General features: G+C 37.5%; 1 long non-coding RNA gene and 1 other non-coding gene across 2 annotated transcripts; one reads left to right on the top strand and one right to left on the bottom strand.

Moving 5' to 3' along the window:
• The first annotated feature begins 10,824 nt into the window (after positions 1 to 10,824).
• On the top strand, positions 10,825 to 21,573 carry LOC140621496 (uncharacterized). Its single transcript, XR_012021214.1, has 4 exons — positions 10,825 to 11,831; positions 12,036 to 12,173; positions 15,811 to 15,890; positions 18,903 to 21,573. It is a non-coding gene; the product is annotated as an uncharacterized lncRNA (long non-coding RNA).
• On the bottom strand, positions 12,239 to 12,342 carry LOC140621880 (small nucleolar RNA U13). The gene has a single exon (XR_012021599.1). It is a non-coding gene; the product is annotated as a small nucleolar RNA U13 (small nucleolar RNA).
• Positions 21,574 to 22,457: the final 884 nt, after the last annotated feature.

Here is a 22,457-nt window from a genome sequence, read left to right as displayed (position 1 = left end):
ATGGTAAAAGGTGAGTCATATAAATTCCTCTGCTTGAAGAATTATTTCTACCTGAGTAACAAGATGTTTTTGATCCAACTAACCTAAGTAATTGCGTTAAATCTAAGGACTGTTTGGCAGGGGTGAAAAAGAATTATGACAAAGGTCAGTTACTATAAGGAAAAAATTTTCTTACCAAAAGAACTATTTTTTTTTACAAATGATAACAAACCTCTCATGACTAGATTGTCTGACCTTCCTGACTTGTTTGTATTAAAGAGAAGCAATTTTTCTGTTGTTCTAGCTTGATAAAAAAAAAAAAGTAGAAGGAATGGACATGATAATCAAACTTGACTTTTTGTCATTTATGAAGGTCATGTCATCAGCTATGTTGGGTGCAGGGCTGGACTTTATTCCATTGGTTGATAAGAGTTATCAACACTCTACAAGACAGAATCTTTATGTGAAAGTATTTTTATTGCCTAGTTTATAGTTACTTTCAAATCTCTGCCTCGTTTGTGATTATGTGATTACTAAATGTACTTTCATGTCAGGGATAGAGAGAGTGTCTGGATATTGGAAAAACCACCAGAGACCAAGAAAACCTAAACTTAGACTATTCATTAACAAATGACCAGCCCATATGAATAAATAACAATGAATGCACAATAATCTACTTGTTTTTAAAAAGGCTTATTAATCACTCCTGGAGGGCCTGGGCTAGGTGACTATGTCATATATAGCTTTTTAAAATCCCCATCAGTAAATATACAACTGCAGAAAATGTACCCCCACCCCCAAGCTCAATGCCAGAGAACACCAGAGTAGTGCTCTCTGGAGTTGGGGAACCTGGCAACCCTGTACACCATAGAAAGCATTCAATAGGGGTGACTGTGTGGCTCATTCAGTTAAGTGTCTGCCTTTGGTTCAGGTCATGATCCCAGGGTCCTGGGATCCAGCCCCAAGTCAGGCTCCCTGCTCAGCCGGGAGTCTGCTTCTCCCTCTCCCTCCGTCCACTTGTGCACACTCTGTCTTCCTCTCTCACAAAGAAATAAAATCTTAAAAAAAAAAAAAAAAAAGAAAGAGTATTCAATAACGATTCTTGAATGAAGGAATGAATAGATTACAGGATTATTTCAGAATGCTAAGGCAGAAGAGAGTTTGACACAAGCCATTTTTGAAGCCAAAGCCATTCTAGTATTAGTCTAAACAGGGTGATCCATGAATAAACATGACAGTGCCATATTAGCTGTACCAGACATTTAAGAAAATATAACTCTCCAGGAACATCAGCTAAAAAAGGACAATTCCACATAAAATCACTTGCAGATATGTTTCCTGATGGAAATAACAGGAATAAAATTCAACATTAATATGAAATTCAGAAAATTATTTGCGAATATTGAGTGCTTTTCTTCACACATTTTCCTCCTCCACTCTTCCATCCTTGGGGCACAAGAGCTGCCTTTTAGTGTGAGTGAGTAAAAAGCGTTGGTGAGTCATATTAGCTATTTTTAATACAGGCATGTGAGAGAGCTGTTTGAGAGAGGATTTACTTGCAAGCAATTGGATTTGAGAAAGCCCAGGCTTCAAGCCAGATTCTGGAGTGAGGCAGAAATGGAGACTAGACAGGAAAGCTTGTAGGCTTTTCAGACTAAAACAGAGAGAATGTAGATGTAAAACTAGGGTTTAATTTGAGTAGTAATTTAGAGTAGGTGTTGATTTAGGAAGATCTGGAAGATATGGAATTAATGGAAAGGTTAATGATGGGTCTCTTGTAGTGAGAGAATGATGACAGGTTATGGAATACCCTTAACGCCTAAGCATTATGTATTTTAATGCCTAGGTGCTAAAAAGTGGTAGCAAAAAATAAATAGTGGTGCATTTTTAAATAGTGGATTTCTTCCTTTCCCTGTACTTCTAACTTTACTTCATGAACATGAACCTAATTTTATTATTTTTTAAATTACTTTTTATGAACCTAATTTTAAAGTAAAAGAGCCTCATACTAAGCAGCAAAACCATATTAATTCTGTATTAATTCTTCAATTTATTAGTAGAGAAGAACTTATTCGGACTATTCGTGGAATTTGAACGACTAATAATGGATGACAAAGCCCTATGTAGAATTGTTAATGCCAAGGAAATGTGCGGCAATGTACTGTTCAGGTTGCCTGCAGACTAGATAACCCAGATAACCAAACTTATAATTACGTCTAAAATTAAATAAGTAATAGGTGAGGGCCTGTGTATACGTGTGTGTGTTTTAATGATTGAAAAATACTGACTTAGTGCATGGATCTTATAACATCTATTTAAATGCAGTGAGACTTGGTGGTTTATTCTATTTTCCCGTCGGGGGTTCTAGATATGTGAGATGGCTGGATGGAGAGTTTTTCACTGGTATGGTATTGTCCTAAGTTACCTATCATTTCTGCCTAAATTATCTGTGGAACAAGGCACCAAATATATAAACAAATTCCACAAATAGTCCCAATAAGTTCTTCTCTACTAAAATTGAAGAATTAATACAGAAATAATACAGCTTTGCTGCTTAGTATGAGGCTCTTTTACTTTAAAATTAGGTTCATAAAAAGTAATTTAAAAAATAATAAAATTAGGTTCATGTTCATGAAGTAAAGTTTACTTTAAACTGAGGGCATAACATATTGCATAGCTCAGATTGTGTCATTATGTTGCTAAAAATTATTTTTTTCTTTTAAAGATGCTATTTATTCATGAGAAACACACACAGAGAGAGAAGCAAAGACATAGGCATAGGAGAAGCAGGCTCCATGCAGGTAGCCCCACACAGGACTCGATCCCAGGACCCCAGGATCACGCACTGGGCAGAAGGCAGGTGCTATACCCCTGAACCACCCAGGAGTCCCATGTGGCTAAAAATTCTTGATGGGGACACCTGGGTGGCTCAGTCGGTTAAGTGTCTTACCTGCGGCTTAGGTCGTGATCCCAGGGTCCTAGGGTCAAGCCTTGTGTCAGGGTTCCCACTTAGTGGGGAGTCTACATCTCCCTCTCTTACCCTCCCCACAATCATTCTCTGTCTCTTTGAAATAAATTAGATCTTTAAAAATAAATAAATAAAAATTCTTGATGGAAAGTGTTCTTTGCAGCATTATTTATAATAGCATTAAGTTGGAATTAACCTAAATATCCATCAGTAGTGAATTGAATAAATGAATTGAAATGATAGGATATATCCCATATAGTAGAATGTTATGATTTCATTGAAAATGATTGAGGTAAATAGGTGGAGGGATTAAGAGTGCATTTATCTTGGTGAACACTGAGTAGTGTATGGAACTGCTGAATCACTATAATGTATACCTGAAACTAATATAACATTATATGTCAACTACACTGAAATTCAAATAAAATGAAAAAAGAAAATGATTGAGATAGAGCTGTATCGATACATGGTGACATAAAACAATGTCTAATACATACCATTAGTTAAAAGTTTCAAATTGCAGTGAAATATACACATTTTGATCTCATTTATGCTGAAATAGTTATATGTGGCATAGTCTTGTGGGAAAATAGTATAATAAAAATAGCTAACATTGCTAGCAGTTAACTGAGGGCTTCCTATGTACAAGCACCATTCAAGGATCTTTAAATGTATTTATCAATTCCATCCACAGATACTCTTTGCATACTATGTTAAGTGATAGGTATTTAGCAATAAATGAAATCAGTGGTTCTTGACTTGGGGTGATGTTGCCCCTAAGGGACATTTGGCTATGTCTGCAAACATTTTTTGTTGTCACAAGAATGCATGTATAGGGGGATTGCTACTGGAATCTAGCAGGTAGAAGCCAGGATGCTGCTACTTATCCTACATTGCCCAAGACTGCTCCTCACATCAAAGAATTATTCAACCTAAAATGCCCATGGTGCAGAGGTTGAGAATCCCTGAACTTGACAAAATCCTTGCCTTCATGGAGTTGGCAATTTTTTTACAAGATTTTATTTATTCATGACACAGAGAGAGAGAGAGAGAGAGGCATGAGAGATGCACACACACACACACACAGAGAGAGAGAGAGAGGGAGGCAGAGACATAGACAGAGGGAGAAGCGGGCTCCATGCAGGGAGCTCCATACAGGACTCGATCCCAGGACTCCAGGATATTGTCCTGAGCTGAAGGCAGACGCTCAACTGCTGAGCCACCCAGGTGTCCTGGCAATTATTCACTCAATCCTTGTAACACCTTTATGAAGTAGGTGCTGTTATTATCTGTTATTGCAGATGAAGATCCTGAGCCACAAAAAGGTTAAATAAAGCTACAAGCTAAATTGTTTATGTTTACCCCCGGGGAATTGGGTTTGATGTCAGCTTTCACTCTGCACGTACCCTATTTTGCTATCTTTGAATTTTTAATAGTGAACTTGTTTTATAATTATTTTTCTAAATAAAATTTGAGTTAAAAGGGGGTTTAAAATGCTTTGTTCATCCCAATAACCTATTTATTTATTTATTTATTTATTTATTTATTTATTTATTTATTTATTTAGCTGGGGGCAGCCCCAGTGGCTCAGCGGTTTAGTGCCGCCTTCAGCCCAGAGCCTGATCCTGGAGACCTGGGATCGAGTCCCACGTCAGGTTCCCTGCATGGAGCTTGCTTCTCCCTCTGCCTGTGTCTCTGCCACTTTCTCTCTGTGTCTCATGAATAAATAAATGAAATCTTCAAAAAAAATTTATTTATTTATCTGAAGATTTAATTATTTATTTTAGAGAGAGAAACTGTGCACGCAGGGCTAGGGAGATAAGAAACGGAAGATGAGGGAGATAAGCTGACTTCCCACTGAATGTGGAGTGCAACATGGAACTTGATCTCACAGACCTGCAATCGTGACTAGAGCCTAAATTAAGGGTCTGATGCTTAACTGTGTCACCCAGGCACACCCCCCTGATTATTATTTAAAACAACCTAGTGTCCTCAACTTAGCTTTCCAGGTTCCTCATGATCTGGTTCCATTTACTTTTCTAACTTTGTATGCTTCTCATCTCACATATTCTGTGCTCCAAATGCAGTAGGCTATTGCCTCATTGGGGGTGGGGGGGGCTATACTTAGGTAACTCATCTTTCTATTACCTGTGAAACTAAATAGGATCTTGCATATGAATTGTGAATGAAAGCAAATTACAAAGATGAGTTCTTTTTATATGAACCAAAATGTGTTCCCCTGTAATAGTTTTTACCCATTGGTCTTAGTTTAGGTATTTGCAGTTTATAGCTAAGGCACCTTCAAAAGACAACACTACCAACATTTAAATATTTATCTTTTCTAAGTTTTCTCTTGTAAGTGAAATCTCTAATTCTTCTTTCAGTGATTTCCCTGGCTAGACCTTATTTCAAGACCACTCACCATCCTGGTTGCCCTAGAATGTTCTACTTTGCTGATATCCTTCCTAAAGTGGGACGTGCAGTGTGGTGTATCCAGTTCAGGGGTGAAATGAGTAGTTAGAAAACAAACCATCTCTTACTCCTTTTATTCTGAACTTTGTGTATGTAGGCTTTCCTTGCATTTTCTTCCTTTGGCAGCTGGGTCACACAGCACTGAATCACAGCTCACCATTATAATGAAAGCATTTTATTATGGTGCTGAGTCATCAATAAAGCATCAAATCATATTTAGTACAGTCTACTTAAGAAAGCAGAGAAGCAGGGCACCTGGGTGGCACAGTCAGTTAAGTGTCCAACTCTAGGCTTTGGCTCAGGTCCAGATCTCAAGAGTCATGAGTTCTAGCCAAGCCCCACATTGGGCTCTACACTCAGCACAGAGTCTGCTTAAGACTCTCTCTCCCTTTTCCTCTGCCCCTCCCCCTGCATGAGCTTTCTCTCTCTCAAATAAATAAATCTTTTTTAAAATCAGGGAAGCAGTGAATGCAGCTTATATTTTTATATAAATATATATGTATATATATATTTTTAAACTTGATATTTCTTAAAGAAATGGTCACATAATTATCGGGCGCATCAAACTCTACAAAAAACACAAATTCTCCCAAAGATCTGGGAAAACAACATTTAAGTGTACCATGAATCAGAATGAATCAAGAGAAACCTTTTTTAGAGCATAACAAGAATTGTAAAGATTAAAGATAGCTTGTGAGTGCCAGTGATTTCAAAGGTGGTTTTTGAAATACCTAAGATTTATTTTTTTTTTTTAAGATTTTATTTATTCATGAGAGACACAGAGAGAGAGAGAGAGAGGCAGAGACACAGGCAGGGGGAAGAGCAGGCTCCATGCAGGGAGCCTGACATAGGACTTATCCCAGGACTCCAGGATGACACCCTGGGCCGAAGGCGGCACTAAACCGCTGGGCCACCCGGGCTGCCCGAAATACCTAAGATTTAAAATAAAAATAGCTACATGGCGGGGATCCCTAAGTGGCTCAGTGGTTTAGCGCCTTTGGCTCAGGGCATAATCCTGGAGTTCCAGGATTGAGTCCCACATTGGGCTCCCTGCATGGAGCCTGCTTCTCCCTCTGCCTGTGTCTCTGCCTCTCTCTCTCCCCCTCTCTGTGTCTCTCATGAATAAATAAATAAAATCTTTAAAAAAAATAATAGCTACATGGTTTGCCAGAGGTCACTCAAAAGGTCAGTGACACAGTCCCAAGTCCTAGATCAGGGTCTGAAATGTCCAAAATAAAGTGAATTTTAAATATTTTACATCTAAGGGGCAGCCCAGGTGGCCCAGGTTTAGCGCCGCCTTCAGCCCAGGGCCTGATCCTGGAGACCCGGGATCGAGTCCCACGTCAGGCTCCCTGCATGGAGCCTGCTTCTCCCTCTGCCTGTGTCTCTGCCTCTCTCTCTCTCTCTCTCTCTGTGTGTGTGTGTGTCTCTCATGAATAAATAAATAAAAATCTTAAAAAAAAAATAAAAAATAAATATTTTACATCTAGGGATGCCCAGGTGGCTTAGCGGTTAAGTGTCTGCCTTTAGGTCAGGGCTCCCTGGATAGAGCCTGCTTCTCCCACTGCCTTTCTCACTCTGTGTGTCTCTCATGAATAAATAAAGTATTTTAAAAAATTTTTTACATCTAAAATTAATTAATTAATTAAAATTTTACATCTAAAAAATTGTGCATTTGGGAGATAATGTGTTTGAGAACAAAAGTTTGGTGCATACTCAATTGGATGTTATGTCTCCACAAAGTCTTCTTTATTTCTTTAGCCTTATCAATGAAACAGTTGGTTTTCCATCTCCTATTGAAAGCTACACTTTCTACAACAACTTGAAATATGTAATAGCTACCAGTGGACAGCTTTAGCAGTTGTTCAAGTGACTAAAATTTTATCATTTACTTTCTCTATCCTCTAATCTCTTCCAAGTGACAAGGCTTACCTTCTTGTGGTATTCATGGTAGTGTTCTGATCACACTACTATTCTCCAAGTCTTCAGTGGCTCTCAAATGTATTAGAAACTAAATGAAGATTTGGAATAGTAGACTTAAAGAACTTCTTATGAATTGACTTTTTTTTTTTAATCACACAAGTCTTTAATTTTCCTCTTATGTGGTGTTTCTGCCACAGACAGGAGAGACTCCCTGCTTTCTTCTAAATAAGACTTAAAACTTCTAGAGTTTGAGGACATGCTTGATCTGTTAGTTCATGCTTGTAAGAGCTCTCTCTAGGGTTATGAATTTTCTCAAATGATGTATGTTGAATAGTTCAAATGGACTCATTCAAGCCACCTCTTCACAAACTAAAAGTGCAGTGGAATCAAGATTCAGAGAAGGTGACTTGAGGATCCTGCCTAATCAGGAAGTAGCTCTGAAATGAAAACCCGTTTTTTTTTGTTTATTTATTTATTTTTAAACTTTTTTCAAGCTTTCATTTATTACTTCTTATCTTCCCTTTGAGCCTCTTCATGCAAGATACAGAATATAGAGAACATAGGAGAAAACAGTAAAATAATAGCTAACACTTGATGAATGCTTCATATATATCGGGCTTCTTTACACACTTTATCACAAATCTTTTTATTTTATTATTTATTTTATTTTATATTTTATTTATTCATGAGAGACACAGAGAGAGAGTGAGGCAGAGACACAGGCAGAGGGAGAAAGAGGCTCCATGCGGGAAGCCTGATGTGGGACTCGATCGCGGGACTCCAGGATCATGCCCTGGGCCGAAGGCAGGCACTAAACCACTGAGCCACCCAGGCGTCCCACTCTATCACAAATCTTGACAATAATTTTACAAGGCAAAGGTGGATACACTTATTTTATTGTTTTAAAGATTTTATTTATTAAAAAAATAATAAATAAAAATAAAGATTTTATTTATTTATTCATAAGAGATACAGAGAGAGAGGCAGAGACACAAGCTGGCTTTCTGAGGGAGCCCGATGCAGGACTCGATCCCGGACCCCAGGATCATTTCCTGAGCCACAGGTGTCCCTGGATACACTTATTTTAAAGATGTAAACTTGGCTGAGAGAAGATTAGTAATGGCAAAGGTCCTGCAAATATCAAATAACAGAAAAAGTTTGCAACTCATTATTAGATACCATTGTACCTTGTAGGGAGAATGGAAGGAGATTACAGGGGGATAAGTGTAAAAAAATCCGAGAAGCTTTCCATGGACTCTGTTAGGAAAAATTGGAAGGAAAAGTAATGGATTAAGGCGTAAAAGTGAAGGAGTGCATTTTGGGGGTGAATTTTCCTGGCTAATTGAGTCAACTTTACTTTGAGATTGGAACCATTTGAATTTTTTCAAACAAACTAGTAAGTGATGGTAGATAGGGGGCCTGAAAGTCTTTTCTGCTTTTATTTTCTCACCGGTTTACCCTGAAGATTATGGGATATCACGTTGGGTGGGGGATATTTTGGTGTGACTGACATTATTTATTTTATTTTATTTTATTTATGATAGTCACAGAGAGAGAGAGAGAGGCAGAGACACAGGCAGAGGGAGAAGCAGGCTCCATGCACTGGGAGCCCGAGTGGGATTCGATCCCGGGTCTCCAGGATCAGGCCCTGGGCCAAAGGCAGGCGCTAAACCGCTGCGCCACCGAGGGATCCCCTCTTTTTTTTTTTTTTGACTGACATTTTAATTGGATCTAAAATGGAATTGTAGCTTTGGGATCTGAGTTTGTGAAACACATGGCCCAATAACAAAATATACTGATTTGAATAGTTGATCCAGTTGGCAGTTTTCCATTATGAGAACCTGGATGAGTAACATCTACGGATGATTTCTAAGTCTTAAGTATTAGTTATCTTTCATCCAAATTGCCACAATATCTATGAAAGCTACTAAAAGGAAACATTTGAGATGGGTTAAAGATTTACTTCGTCTTCCTTTCAGATCACTCCTGTTTGTCTCATGAATAACTGGAAGGAGACAGATATGGAAAGGGTCTTCACAACCTATACATTGACCAACCAGCCTTTGAAATAACTAAAAATTACATAGTTTTGAAGATCTTATTTATTTATTTGAGAGGGAGAAAAAGGGAGAGCACAGCACGAGAGGGGTGAGGGGCAGAGGGCAAGGGAGAAGCAGGCTCCCCGCTGAGCAGAAAGGCCCATGCAGGGCTCTATCACAGAACTCTGAGTCATGACCTGAGCCAGAGGCAGAAACTTAACTGATTAAGCCACCCAGTCACCCCTAGAAATTACTTTAATATGGTAAAAATAAAGGTTACAACTTACCTGTGATATATGTAACCTATTTGCTAATAATAGTCTTTATTTAGAGTGTTTTATTTTTCTGTTCGTGATACCTAAATATCAACCTTAACACTGGTTTAGAGCATAAGAACCCAAATGGCCTTATCCTTTCTGGACTATAGCACATTTTTTAGTTTCCTGAGTTTCACTAATTTGAGTCATGTATCACATATTCTTAGCTCAAAAATTCAACTTGAAATGAAAAATGGAAATTTGTGTGTGTGTATATATATATGTATATATATATATAAAAACAGGAAGCTAAGAAATATTCCTAAAGTTTGTATGAGTCAGAAAATCATATTGCTATATGTTCAGGAACACAAACTGAGATAGGATGCCTATATATTGAAAGATTATATTTTTAAAAAGTTGAGAAATAGTATAAAGTAATTATGAAAATATATGTCAAGTAATAAGGCAAGCAGTTTTTATCCTGGATATAAGACTATTTCTTTGAGTCTTGGAACTGGAAGACCATCTGGAAATAGAGTTGACTTGAGTGGAGGATGGAGATTGGAGCTGCAGCGGGGAAATAAAACAGCACCACATGCTTTCTTGGTCCCTTCTCTGCCAATAAATATTAATTTGTCTCTTCCATTGACCTCCCTCATTGTCATTCTCAATTTAACTTTTTAAATATTCTAAATTTGGAAGATAAATCTTAGAAAAATTTGACCTCTTACACCGATGTAATTTCCATATTCAGTTCCTGTGAACCTGAGAGCCCTCCTTTATTTCTCCTTGTCAGGGATAAGACTTGCAGAAAGCTGTTAATACATGCTTATTACCAGCCTAAGATTTACACAGATAGGAAATCATAAGTAGATAGAGTTGCTGTATAGTTCAGCTTTGTCTGAATTAGAAATAAATCATGTTTGTATAATCTAGTCTTAGCTAGTTCTATTTATTCAGCCAAGTTATTTCCTGCACAGAATCTGCCTTTGCCTGGCAGTTGGAATCTTTTTTTTTCTTTTTTTTTTTGCTTCAAATTGCTTCTCATTACATTTATTTTGAAGTGCCACCACATGCAGCTTGTGGTTGATTTACTTTCGGTCCAGCTAATTTCATCCACAGTGCTCATCTTAAGAAAGCAGGTTCTTCCGGATTTGCTGATTTCCTAATCATTCTTTCTGTAATAAATCATATAGTGTCATTAGACTTTACAGGATTTATTTCCTCACCTTTACAGAAATAATTTGTTATTAAATATGATTTGATGGAAACAGAACTATATTGTATATTGAGGCACCTTGCTTATTTTCATTTTGTCTCTGGTCCACCCACCCAAATGACTTCACCTGTCATGTCTGCCTCATTGGCAAAATGAAGGAGTAGGATTGTGTCAGTTGTTCTCAATTCTGAGTGCTTATTAGAAGCATCTGGGGAACTCCAAAAATACAACTGTCTGGCCATACTAGATGAGCTAAGTCAGATTCCCCTGAGATAAGACCTAGGCATTGGCATTTTATTAAAAGCTCAACCAGACACCACTGGATGAATGATTTTCATGGGTCTTTCTAACTTTATGATTCCCTTATTCTGATATTAATGACTTGGACTCCTTCTCCTACCTAATCTTTATAGATAGTATAGGAAGAGGAGGGCTTGCTTGATTTGATTCACAGTTATGGATATGCCATCATGTGACGTTTTAACCTCACTGAGTTGTGAAAAGTGAATAACAAATTTGTGTCCTGAATCTCTTAAGATTTTTTTCTTTTTTAAGATTTTATTTATTTATTCATGAGAGACACACAGAGAGAGGCAGAGACATAGTCAGAGGGAGAAGCAGGCTCCTCACAGGGAGCCCCATGTGGGTGGGACTCACTCCCCGGGCCCCAGGATCATGCCATGAGCTGAAGGCAGACGCTCAACTGCTGAGCCACCAAGGTGTCCCTCTTAAGATTTTCTAAAGAGTTAATTTTTATTTCCACAATTTAAAATAAAAAATTTTTATTTCCACCACTATATACTAAATGCTAAATGAAAGATGAAGATGCCTTCCATGGTATCTATACTGAGGGGGACAGTCCAGAAAACCAGGGATTTGGAGAGGTATGCCTGAGGTGCAATGGAAGCCAAGAAAACACTGCCTGTCCCGGACGGAGATAGAAGAATTTTTTTGAATCCTATGTTGGCACTGTGAGTACAAATGTCTAGAGGAAAAGGGAGTGGATGCTGGAGGATGGGGTGATGGGGAAGATGTGCTGTTCTTTGAGAAGTGCAAAGAGTTCAATCTAATGTGGACAGCTTGAGATGAGAAAGATGGAAAGGTTATAGGGGGAGCATATTATGAAGATCTTATTTGAACTTTATCCATATAATTATCTCTACTCGCTTCCCTAGGAATCACTCAACCTCTCTCCACCACTGTGGCATTAATTAGATGTTTTCAGAGATTTATACTATTATATTTAAATAAAACAATAAACTCCTTGGAGAAGAAAATAATTCAAAGTATGTTTATAGGAAATTTCTGGTTTGGTAAGTACATTTATTCATGTTGTAAGATTTTTAAAGTTCTTTTTTTTTTTTTTTTTTTAATTTCATGTCAGATGGGTAATGTGCCATGGTCAGAACAAGGTTTCAGGGAGGCACATGTCACACAACGGCATGAGCCCCCAATCATCACGCTCATGAACTACAAAAGGATCCTCTTATTCTTCTTTGACTCAACATCATTATTTTATATTAGATTTTATTTCCTTATCTTACTATAATTCCTTAGTTCTTATTCTAGTAATTATTTGGCTAAATAAATTGTTTTTCTTCATAGACATCCTTCTTAGAGTAGAACAAGTGTGCTTTCCTACTCAAATATACTTCAACCTAAACTAATAACTCTTAATCAGGATGTCCTTCTTCTTCATCACCCTATAAATTAATTTTCTCCTCTTTCTCCTATTCTCTTCTTTAACTAGAAAAGATAGGTCTTCTACAAAACTGTCCATCACTTTTTTTTTTTTTTTGTCCATCACTTTTTAAGCTCATATTGATTTCTGCTTCCCCTAGAATTGGTGGTACTTGATTTTTAAAAAAATTTGAAATCAAAGTACTCCAAATTATTTTGTATTATTTTCTATTTTATTAATTTTTGCTATCTACATGATAGCAATATAAATAATGATTAGAATATTGAGCCACATTAGCCAAGAAAACCCTAGAGAAATAAAGAGACTCATGTCACTAGCTATTATAATGTGTCACAATGGTCAGTAAATAAACTTATATGAGACTGGTATTAGAAATGACTTGTAGATCAGTAAAATGGAACTAACAGTCCATTAACATGTCTAAGCATATTTAATGATAATTCAAATTTAGTGTGGATCAATGAACTGGTACCTAAAAGGCCTTTGACAAATCCTATACTTGGGTCTTAAAAATTCTGACAAATCCAACATTCCTTTTTAATTAAGGAAAAAGAAAGAAAAAGAAAACAAATATATTAATAAGAAACGCAAGCCATCAGTGTGATAGGAAAAGATACAACTTCTTGGACATTAAAATTTTATATGCATGTGTATACACAACATATTAAAGCCAGCATCATTTTTAATGGAAGCTTTTTAAGTTTTTGTCATGACAGATGAATTCTCATCACTACTAGTACTCCCAGTTTAGAAGTACTAATATAATTAGACATGAGAAAGTACTGAGAGGTATGGATATTTAAAAGAAGGTGACACAACAATCATTATTGGCAGATGATAGTAGATTAAGAGAAATAAGTAAGAGAATATCATTATGAACAATGAGATAGATTAGTAAAGTACTTGATTTCACACACAAAAATGCATCCAAATCAATCATTTTCCGATATATATAGAATAATTGGTTGGATAATGTGGTAGTGGGAAATTAGCAATTGTAGTAGCAACCAAAGAAGAAAATACTTAGAAATGAAGCTGACTGGGCAGCCCCGGTGGCTCAGCGGTTTAGCGCCACCTTCAGCCCAGGGCATGATCCTGGAGACACAGGATCGAGTCCCACATCGGGCTTCATGCATGGAGCCTGCTTCTCCCTCTGCCTGTGTCTCTGCCTCTCTCTCTGTGTGTCTCTCATGAATAAATAAATAAAATTTATATAAAAAAAAGAAATGAAGCTGACAACAAAATTGTAGAAAGTTGTTGAAGAAAAGTTAATACTCTTGAGAGATTTAGCAGAAAAAGATTGGAAGAAATACTCAAACTGCTGGAGTTGGGCAAGACATGATATCCCCAAAGGACATTTTCAAAATAAGACGGTTGCTCAACTATCTTCTAAGGAGGGTGATTTTTGGTAACTGGAGGGCCCTTTGAACATCAAGACAAGTTTGAGGAATCAAATTGAGATGGACTGGCTTGCAATCAAGTTTGCAAGCCACTCCCTATTTCAGCCCCAAATAGAGCTGATAATGAATAAGCACAGACATGTCCACTAGGGATTTTTCTCTAAGGTGTGTTTTGCAGAACCTGTTTTCCATCTAACCTATGAAAACTCTATAGTTATGTTCAGTAAGGTCTTTGGATGAAAAGATGTTTTTTTAGAATAGAAGAGAGATGCTGAGCTCATGTATCCTGGTAGTCTGAGACACGGATCAAATACAAAGACAGCTATTTGGACATTGTCTCATCCCCCCCCACCCCCTCCCCCACCCAATTAGGGGACATCCGAAATCTGGGTTACCATGAGAAAATATTTGCAATATTTTTGGCAAAGTTCTAATAACCTATATAATAATGGTCTTCCAATTCAGTTAAGCTAGGAAGAGACAAATCATAAAAGGGCAAAGGCAATTCAAATAGTAAAAGACACAAGTAGTCAGGGCACCTGGGTGACTCAGTCAGTTAAGCATCTGCCTTCGGGTCAGGTCATTATCCCAAGGTCCTGGGATGGAACCCTGGCATCAGGTTCCTTGCTCAGCAGGGAGTCTGCTTCTCCCTCTACTTCTCCCCCCTGCTTGTGATTTTTCTCTCTCTCATCTCTCTCTCTCAAATAAGTAAAATCTTAAAAAAAAAAAAAGATACAAGTGGTCAATAAGCATGTAAATAGCATACAACTTTACTTATAAAGTAGAGCACATTGAGAGTAATGGAAATGCAAATTATCACCTATCAGACTGGAAACACATATATATATTTTTCATTTATCTGAAGATGATTTCCAAATGATGGCAAACTTGTGGGAGAAAGAGATGTCATCTATTGATGGTGGGATATGAACTGGCACTCTTCTTCTATAGGGTAACTTAGAATTTTATTTATTTAAAACCTAATATGGATGGATAGATAGGTAGGTAGATAGATAGATAAACATTACCTTTGACCTATCAATCACAATTCTGAGAATTTACCCTAAAAATTAATCAGACCTATACAGAAAAATATATGTGGAAGGATGTTCATTGTAGAATTTCTTATAAAAGTCAGAAACAATTAAATCAACCATAGAGTATTTGCTAAATAACTTATGGTATAACTACATTACCACATTAAAGAATACTATGCATCCATTAACGATGATATAGTAGATAATTACTTATTGACCTGGTGAGATATGTATAATCTTTTGTTAAGTATTAAAGGCAAATTTGTACAACTAAATATTATTTATGATATCATTTGGCTGAGAAAGCTTTCTCTATATGTCTGTATCAGAATCCATATGTATGAATGTGTCTACAAAGACACAAGCATACTCTGTTTACATGTTTAGGAAGTGAAATTTTGAGTCATCTTAATGATTTCTATGCTTCTTTCATATGAAATAAAAATAATTAACTTGTATGATGATGACAAAGAAAGATTCATGGCCCCGTCAGATCTTTTAATATTTTTACTATTTCCCAAAAAATATTTGTTTTATGTTCTTACTTTACTCTAGTTTGTAACTTTATTTAAAACAATTTTTTTAAAGATTTTATTTATTTATGCGAGAGAGAGAACCAGCATGAGAAGCAGAGGGAGAAGCAGATGCCCCGCTGAGCAAGGAGCCCGATGTGGGGCTCGATCCCAGGCCTCTGGGATGATGACCTGAGCTGAAGGCAGGCCCTCAACCTACTGAGCCTCTCATGTGCCCCTAGTTTGTAACTTTAAACTCTATTCACTTAAAATAAAGCAATAGCTTCTTTCTCCCTCAGGGATCTTCATCACGCCCTGTACTTTTTTGGCAGAGAAGAGCTGGCAGGAGGGCGTGTCAAGTGTTTTCTGGTGTTTAGAGGTAAGAACATTACTATTTGGCATCTATTCCAATACAGTCGCCCTAAGCAATTCTGCTGAACCAAGAACATTGCCAGTATGTGTATGTGTTTAAGATTCCAAGAAGTGAGCTATTAAAACAATAAAAGAAGTGCTGGATGACAGCTTCTGGGAATATGTGTGTATGCACTTTCAGAGAGAATACCTGAAACCAAGCCAATGCACAGACTACATGGACCATTGGACCATTTTTCTTGCTACTCTTCCGTATACTTTATAAGCCATACTAGTGTTTGCAGATACTCTTGCATTTAAACCCACATAAGACACTTTTTTAAAAAGTATTTATTTATTTATTTTAGAGAGTTGGGAAGGTGATAGAAAGAGAAAGAGTGAATCTTGAGCAGACTCCCTGCTGAGCAGGGAGCTAGATAAGGGGCCCAATCCTATAACCCTGGAATCATGACCTGAGCTGAATTCAAGAGTTGGATACTTAATCATCTGTGCCACCCAGGCACCTCTCAAGTAAGATACTTTTTTTAAAAGATACTTTTAAGATACCTTCTTGAGGTGCTTGTTGAAAGACAGAATAAACGTTCTTGGGAGCATGGAGAGTGAAAAAGGCAAAGAACTTGGGTCATTTAGGCCAGCTCTTAGCCATTTAATTAGATGCTTTAAATGTGAGCATATTTTTTAACCAACAAAGAAATTACAGGGTAGCCTAGAAAGAGAAATCACTCAAACCTTAAATGTAGGAGACAGAGAAGAGGGAACAATCTTATCAGTGAAATATCTCAGCAGCATATGTCTCTTTTGAGGAACTATTAGTGTATAGTAGATTTTCCACTATAAAAGGATGTACCTTGCAATAAATTTCTGTTCTCCCATGGATGCAAACTTGTGCAGATGATGGAATAAGGGTATGTTTATTCCAATATGTGTTCCTTTGAATCAGCCTGTTTTTGGTAACATTAACCCTAAAGTGCTAATGAGCCTCATTACTTTCTGCATTTGCTAGTAAATTACTGGGCAAAAATTTATTCTTTTAAAAAGTCTAGGGGCACCTGGGTGGCTCAATTGGTTAAGCATCTGACTCTTTTTTTTTTTTTTTTTTTTTTTTATTTATGATAGGCACACAGTGAGAGAGAGGCAGAGACACAGGCAGAGGGAGAAGCAGGCTCCATGCACCGGGAGCCCGACGTGGGATTCGATCCCGGGTCTCCAGGATCGCGCCCTGGGCCAAAGGCAGGCGCTAAACCTCTGCGCCACCCAGGGATCCCAGCATCTGACTCTTGATTTCAGTTCAGATCATGATCTCAAGGTTATGGGATCAAGCCCTGCATCGGGCACCCCACTCAGTGGGAAGTCTGCCTGAGATTCTCTCTCCCTCTGCCTACTACCTCCCCTCCCTGACTCTCTCTAAAATAAAATCTTTAAGAAAAAAAGTCTAAAGAAAGTTAGCTAATAAACTCCTTGAGTAGGCCCAGCAGATCAAATAATTTGCCACACTGACTGGTTACTAGGTTCAGAATAAGAATTCCAGGGAGGGGGATGCCTGGGTGGCTCAGAGATTGAGCATCTGCCTTTGGCTCAGGGCATGATCCTGGGGTCCTGGGATTGAGTCCCACATTGGGCTTCCTGCATGGAGCCTGCTTCTTCCTCTGCCTATGTCTCTGCCTCTCTGTTCTTTCATGAATAAATAAATGAAATCTTAAAAAAAAAAAAAAAAAAGAATTCCAAGGAGGGACTTATTGGGAAGGCAGGAATGGAGGATTATAACTTCCTTTATTTATGCTTTACGTCCACTAAGAAAAAATGCTTGTTGATACAAAACTGCCTGGATATTTTAATATTTTTTTTGCAAGTTTTATATTACTTATCATTTATGTACCCTCATTTCCTAAAGAGGAAGGAAGGATAGAACTGAGTGATAAACTAGACAATGGGAGTGGTTTAGTGGGCCATAGTGTCTTTCCTTTGTGTTTCCAGCATTTGCCTACTACTAAGGAAATCTTAGGACACTTTGTATAAATAGGGCACAGGGTTCATTACTCAGCACTTTAGTCAGCGAGTCACCATTACTGGCATCTCTGTGGCAGCTTTAGGAAACTACAGAGGATTTATTGTGAATGAGATGAGCTGGATGCACTGTCTCTTAGCTGGATCTTACCAGTTTGTCCACATTCTGAGGACTAACCAAATTATTTTTTTAAATATTTTATTTATTTATTAGAGAACACACATGTGAGAGAGGATGAGAGAGAGGGAGAGAGAGATAGCAGGGGCAGAGGGAGAGGGAGAAGCAGATTCCCTGCTGAACAGGGAACCCAACATGGGGTTCAATCCCAGGACCCTGGGATCATGACCTGAGCCAAATGCAGACACTTAACTGACTGAGCCACCCAGGTGCCCCTCCAAATGATTTTTTAAGATGCTCCCAGACCATTCCAGTTTTCATAATGACTCTTGTTTTCTACAACAAGCTAAACTTAGTTCATTATGATTTGTCAAAGGCTGACTAAGAGAAGTAGCTGGGAACTAAGAAAGGTATAAAATGAGAGAGGCGGGCTGCCTGGGTGGCTCAGTTGGTGAAACATCTGCCTTCGGCTCAGGTTGTGATCTTAGGGTCCTGGGAGCCAGCCCTGCATCGGGCTCCCTGCTCAGCAGCGAGTCTGCTTCTCCCTCTCCCTCTGGATCTCTCTGGCTCTTGCTTTCTCTCAAATAAATAAATAAAATATTTTTTTAAAAAATGAGGAAAATAAATCATATATTTTGAATGAGTATAATTGGTGGCCTAACTAGGAGGCAAACTGCTCCAGAGTGGAATGAAAAGAATAGAAAATAGGAACACAGTTGGGTAGAGCAGAAAAAGCATGCACAGTTAAAACAGATCAATGTGAATATAGCTCTTAAGCCCATTAGGTTTCTAAAATTGAGAGTAATGAACATATCGAATATTGTTTATTCTAGGGACCTTTTTTTCAAAAGAATTTTGATTCTCAAGGGTGAACTGTCTTTTTTTTTTTTTTTTAAGATTTTTATTTATTCATGAGAGAAAGAGGCAGAGGCACAGGCAGAGGGAGAAGCAGGCTCCATGCAGGGAGCCCGACGTGGGACTTGATCCTGAGTCTCTAGGATCACGGCCTGGGCCAAAGGCTGCTCTAAGCCGCTGAGCCACCCGGGCTGCCCATGAACTGTCTTTAAAGTATGTCACAGTCTTTTTCACAGTGACAGAAGAAGGATGCATCAAAAGTTGATCAACTTTTGATCTATACTGTTAATTCCCTACATGGCAATAGTAAAATTCAATCCTGCTGACTGGAGTAATTCCCTTCCAGAGAACTCGGATATTCTCATAAAACAGCTGGCATTGCCTGAAAGGGAGGTATTGTTGGTAGGTAAGCCAGCATCCTAGAGGCTGGGACTCTGCCAGCATCTCATATAACAAACATGTTGCTGATCCACTTTTGTTTGTTTTCCCAGACAAAAATGATTACAACATACTTCAGGGCCAACACAGAAACTTTGCCTTTGTAATGTATTAACTTGCTCTCAACCTTCAGATGTTCAAAATTGCTAAACTAAATGACAATATCCAACCTAAAAAAAATACTAAAACCTGGCTAAAAACTCAATTGGCCAAAAAAAAATAAAATAAAATAAAATAAAAAAATAAAAACTCAATTGGCCAAGAAGTTATTTGTATATTACTTTTGTAAACAGATCACCAGTTTTGTTTTTTTGGGAGGTATTTTTGGAAGTGTTGCCAAAGAAGAAAAATGTCCATATTTCTGTAAATATACATATATTTATGTATTTTCTTTCATTAGGAAGCTCTGATTTAGTGGCATACATACTAGATTAAATTTCAGAACACTTGGATACTAACTGTACTACTTTGAACAAGTCATTTAAACTCCTTGAACTTTGGTTCATTCATTTGTAAAATGAGGATAGTAATGCTTCCACTGACTACTACATAGTATGATTACAATGATTAAATGAAATATTGTACATGAAAGCAATTATCACCTACAAGGTGTGGTACAAATGTGAGGGCCAGAGGGGTTGTCCTTGCAACAGGTGCTGGTCCTGAGGCACTGGAGAAATAGAGTAGACTATGCCAGTTCTATCTCATTGTTCTGGGACTGAGAGCCTAGAAGAAAACAAAGGAGTGGCTCTTGAGTTGGCAACTCCTATTTCTCCATTAATATTCAGAGAAAAATAATTTTCAAGCTCTCTCCCCCAATGAAATGAGTCCTTTCCTCAAACTGTTGGAAAAACTCATCAAGTATTTAGGTGTTTCCTCTGTTCTGCTTTTTATCTAGAACTGTGTTGTCCTAGTGACTTGTGAATCTTGAACTCATGAAGTACAGCTAGTCAAAACTGAGATGTGTGTAAGTGGAAAATACATGGCAGAGTTTGAAGACAATAGTCCAAAAAGAAACAAAAAAGTAAAATTTTTTTTACATATTATATATTATTATATTATATTTTACATAATATATATTTTATATATTACAAAAAAGTAATATATTTTTTACCTTGATTACATGTTGTAATAATAATATTTTAGATTATTGAGCTAAATAAAATATATTGTTAAAATAAATTAAATAGAAAGAAAGAAAGAAATAAAAGATAAATAAATAAAAGAAAGAAAGAAAAGAAAGAAGAAAGGAAGGCCATTCCATCACCCAAAAGTAAGCAGTCAGTTTCATTCATTTCTTCATTCATCCATTCATACACTCAATGAGAATAGGGAATGGAGAAATTTGACAGTCTCATATCCTGAAAGGACAGAACAGAAAGAAATTATTTCTCTCTTTTGACTCTCATGGTTCTGAAAAGGAAGAAATACTCTGATTGAGCTTTATACTGTATGTATTCAAGTTTCTTATTAAAATCTTATAAGATGGTTATTTGCATTCATTTTTTATCTCCCTTCTGAAGGTCTAGATGCCTTAAAGTCAGAAAATTAATTTACATATCTTGCTTTCTACGTAACAGGTGCTCAGTAATGTCATAGAATGCTATGGGTAAAATAAATAATACAATCTGTTTATTAATTTATCTTTCTGACCAAAATTAAAATTTGAACCTAAAATGCCATGTAATTGATTCAATGTTGATGATATATACATTTTTTTAAATGTGGCTTGTGGTGTCAGATACATTGTGTTGCCTTTTATCTGTTAAATTACCTGCAGAAGTACTTTACATGGGAGTGAATAAATTCTTCCTAGATTAGGTCCTGGCTGATGAGGAAACATTTATTCCTAAAATACAATCCTTACCCACTTTCATCATCTCACTAACAAACTAAAAATTGTCCGAGGAAGAAACTGATAAACATTGTATGAAATATGAAAGAAAAAAAAGCAGTAAGAGAAGAACAATAATATCCCATTAACCTGGCAGATCTGGAGTGAAAACCCAGCAGGGGGATGGAGCAGGTTAGAGGTGGGAACAGCCAAACAGCACAGTGAGCACTCAGCAGGCTCCCAGCCCAGCAAACCCCTGGGGTCTGAACAGCCTCAACCAGTCTAGAAGGGAGGGCTTGGGGGAAGGGCCCAGCTCAGCCGCAGGGATCAAAGAGAAGCAGGGGAAACAGCCAGAGCAGTGTCTGCTCTTTGAGCAAAGATAATGGAATCCTCTCAGAGTGAAGAGAATGAACACAAAGAGAGATTTAAAAACACAACAAACCCAGAGCTGATCTGATTCCTTTATTCCATACCTCAAATTCATCAGGCTTGTCCTCAATTCAAAATCACACTATATTGAATTACAGGGTTAGAAAAAAAAATAAAAGGGCATCCTGTTGAGTGTTTTTCCAACCGAGGGTTGCAACTCTTTAGTGTGGGAAATCAATTCAGTGGGTGGAGATTTGCATTTAAAAAAATGAAATAAAATAGAGGATTTGCAAATATTGGGGTAAATACTGTTTGTGAAAATTTGGGGCTCTGTGTGTGTTTGTGTGTGTGTTTGTACAGATAAAAACATGGGTCGCAGTCAAGCAAACTGAAACTCCGTGAAAACTGGTGTAGTCTATCCCACTCTAATTGAGGTCTACAAAAATCAATTCTCGGAAATTAGATCTTCAGGAAGAGCGATTTCATAAACTCTTTATTTTTCGATTTCATAAACTCTTAAGACTAATCCTCACGCAAGGTGTTTTTCCTGCATTCTACAAAGGTAGAAAATGACACAGACTCCGAGCAATCTTTCAACAAAAACAGTCAGTTCTTCAGAAAAGAGGTCCAGGATCAGGCATTTCATTCTGATAAAGCTAATGATGTTTGTCAGAAACTGTGGGCAACCTTCCTTTAAAGCCCCTAATTAAGGAGCGGGAATGAGAAAAAAATGGTAATAGCATGTCTCAAACGTGAAGCTGCTGCTTGGCTCCTATTCATTAGGGAGCCCACAAACTGTGGGCTCTATTTAAGGAAGGTCTGGGATGGTTTGAGGAAAAAATGAAACAATCCCTCAAATGTTTCTTTCTAGTCCAATTCTGTTCTCCACTTACTTATCTCACCTTGACTTACTTCTTGAAATTTTAGTCAAATTTGATTTATAGTCTACTTTATAA

This window comes from Canis lupus, chromosome 30 (assembly GCF_048164855.1).
Source record: "Canis lupus baileyi chromosome 30, mCanLup2.hap1, whole genome shotgun sequence".
NCBI lineage: Eukaryota > Metazoa > Chordata > Mammalia > Carnivora > Canidae > Canis > Canis lupus.
This window is presented reverse-complemented; position numbering and strand designations above follow the sequence as displayed.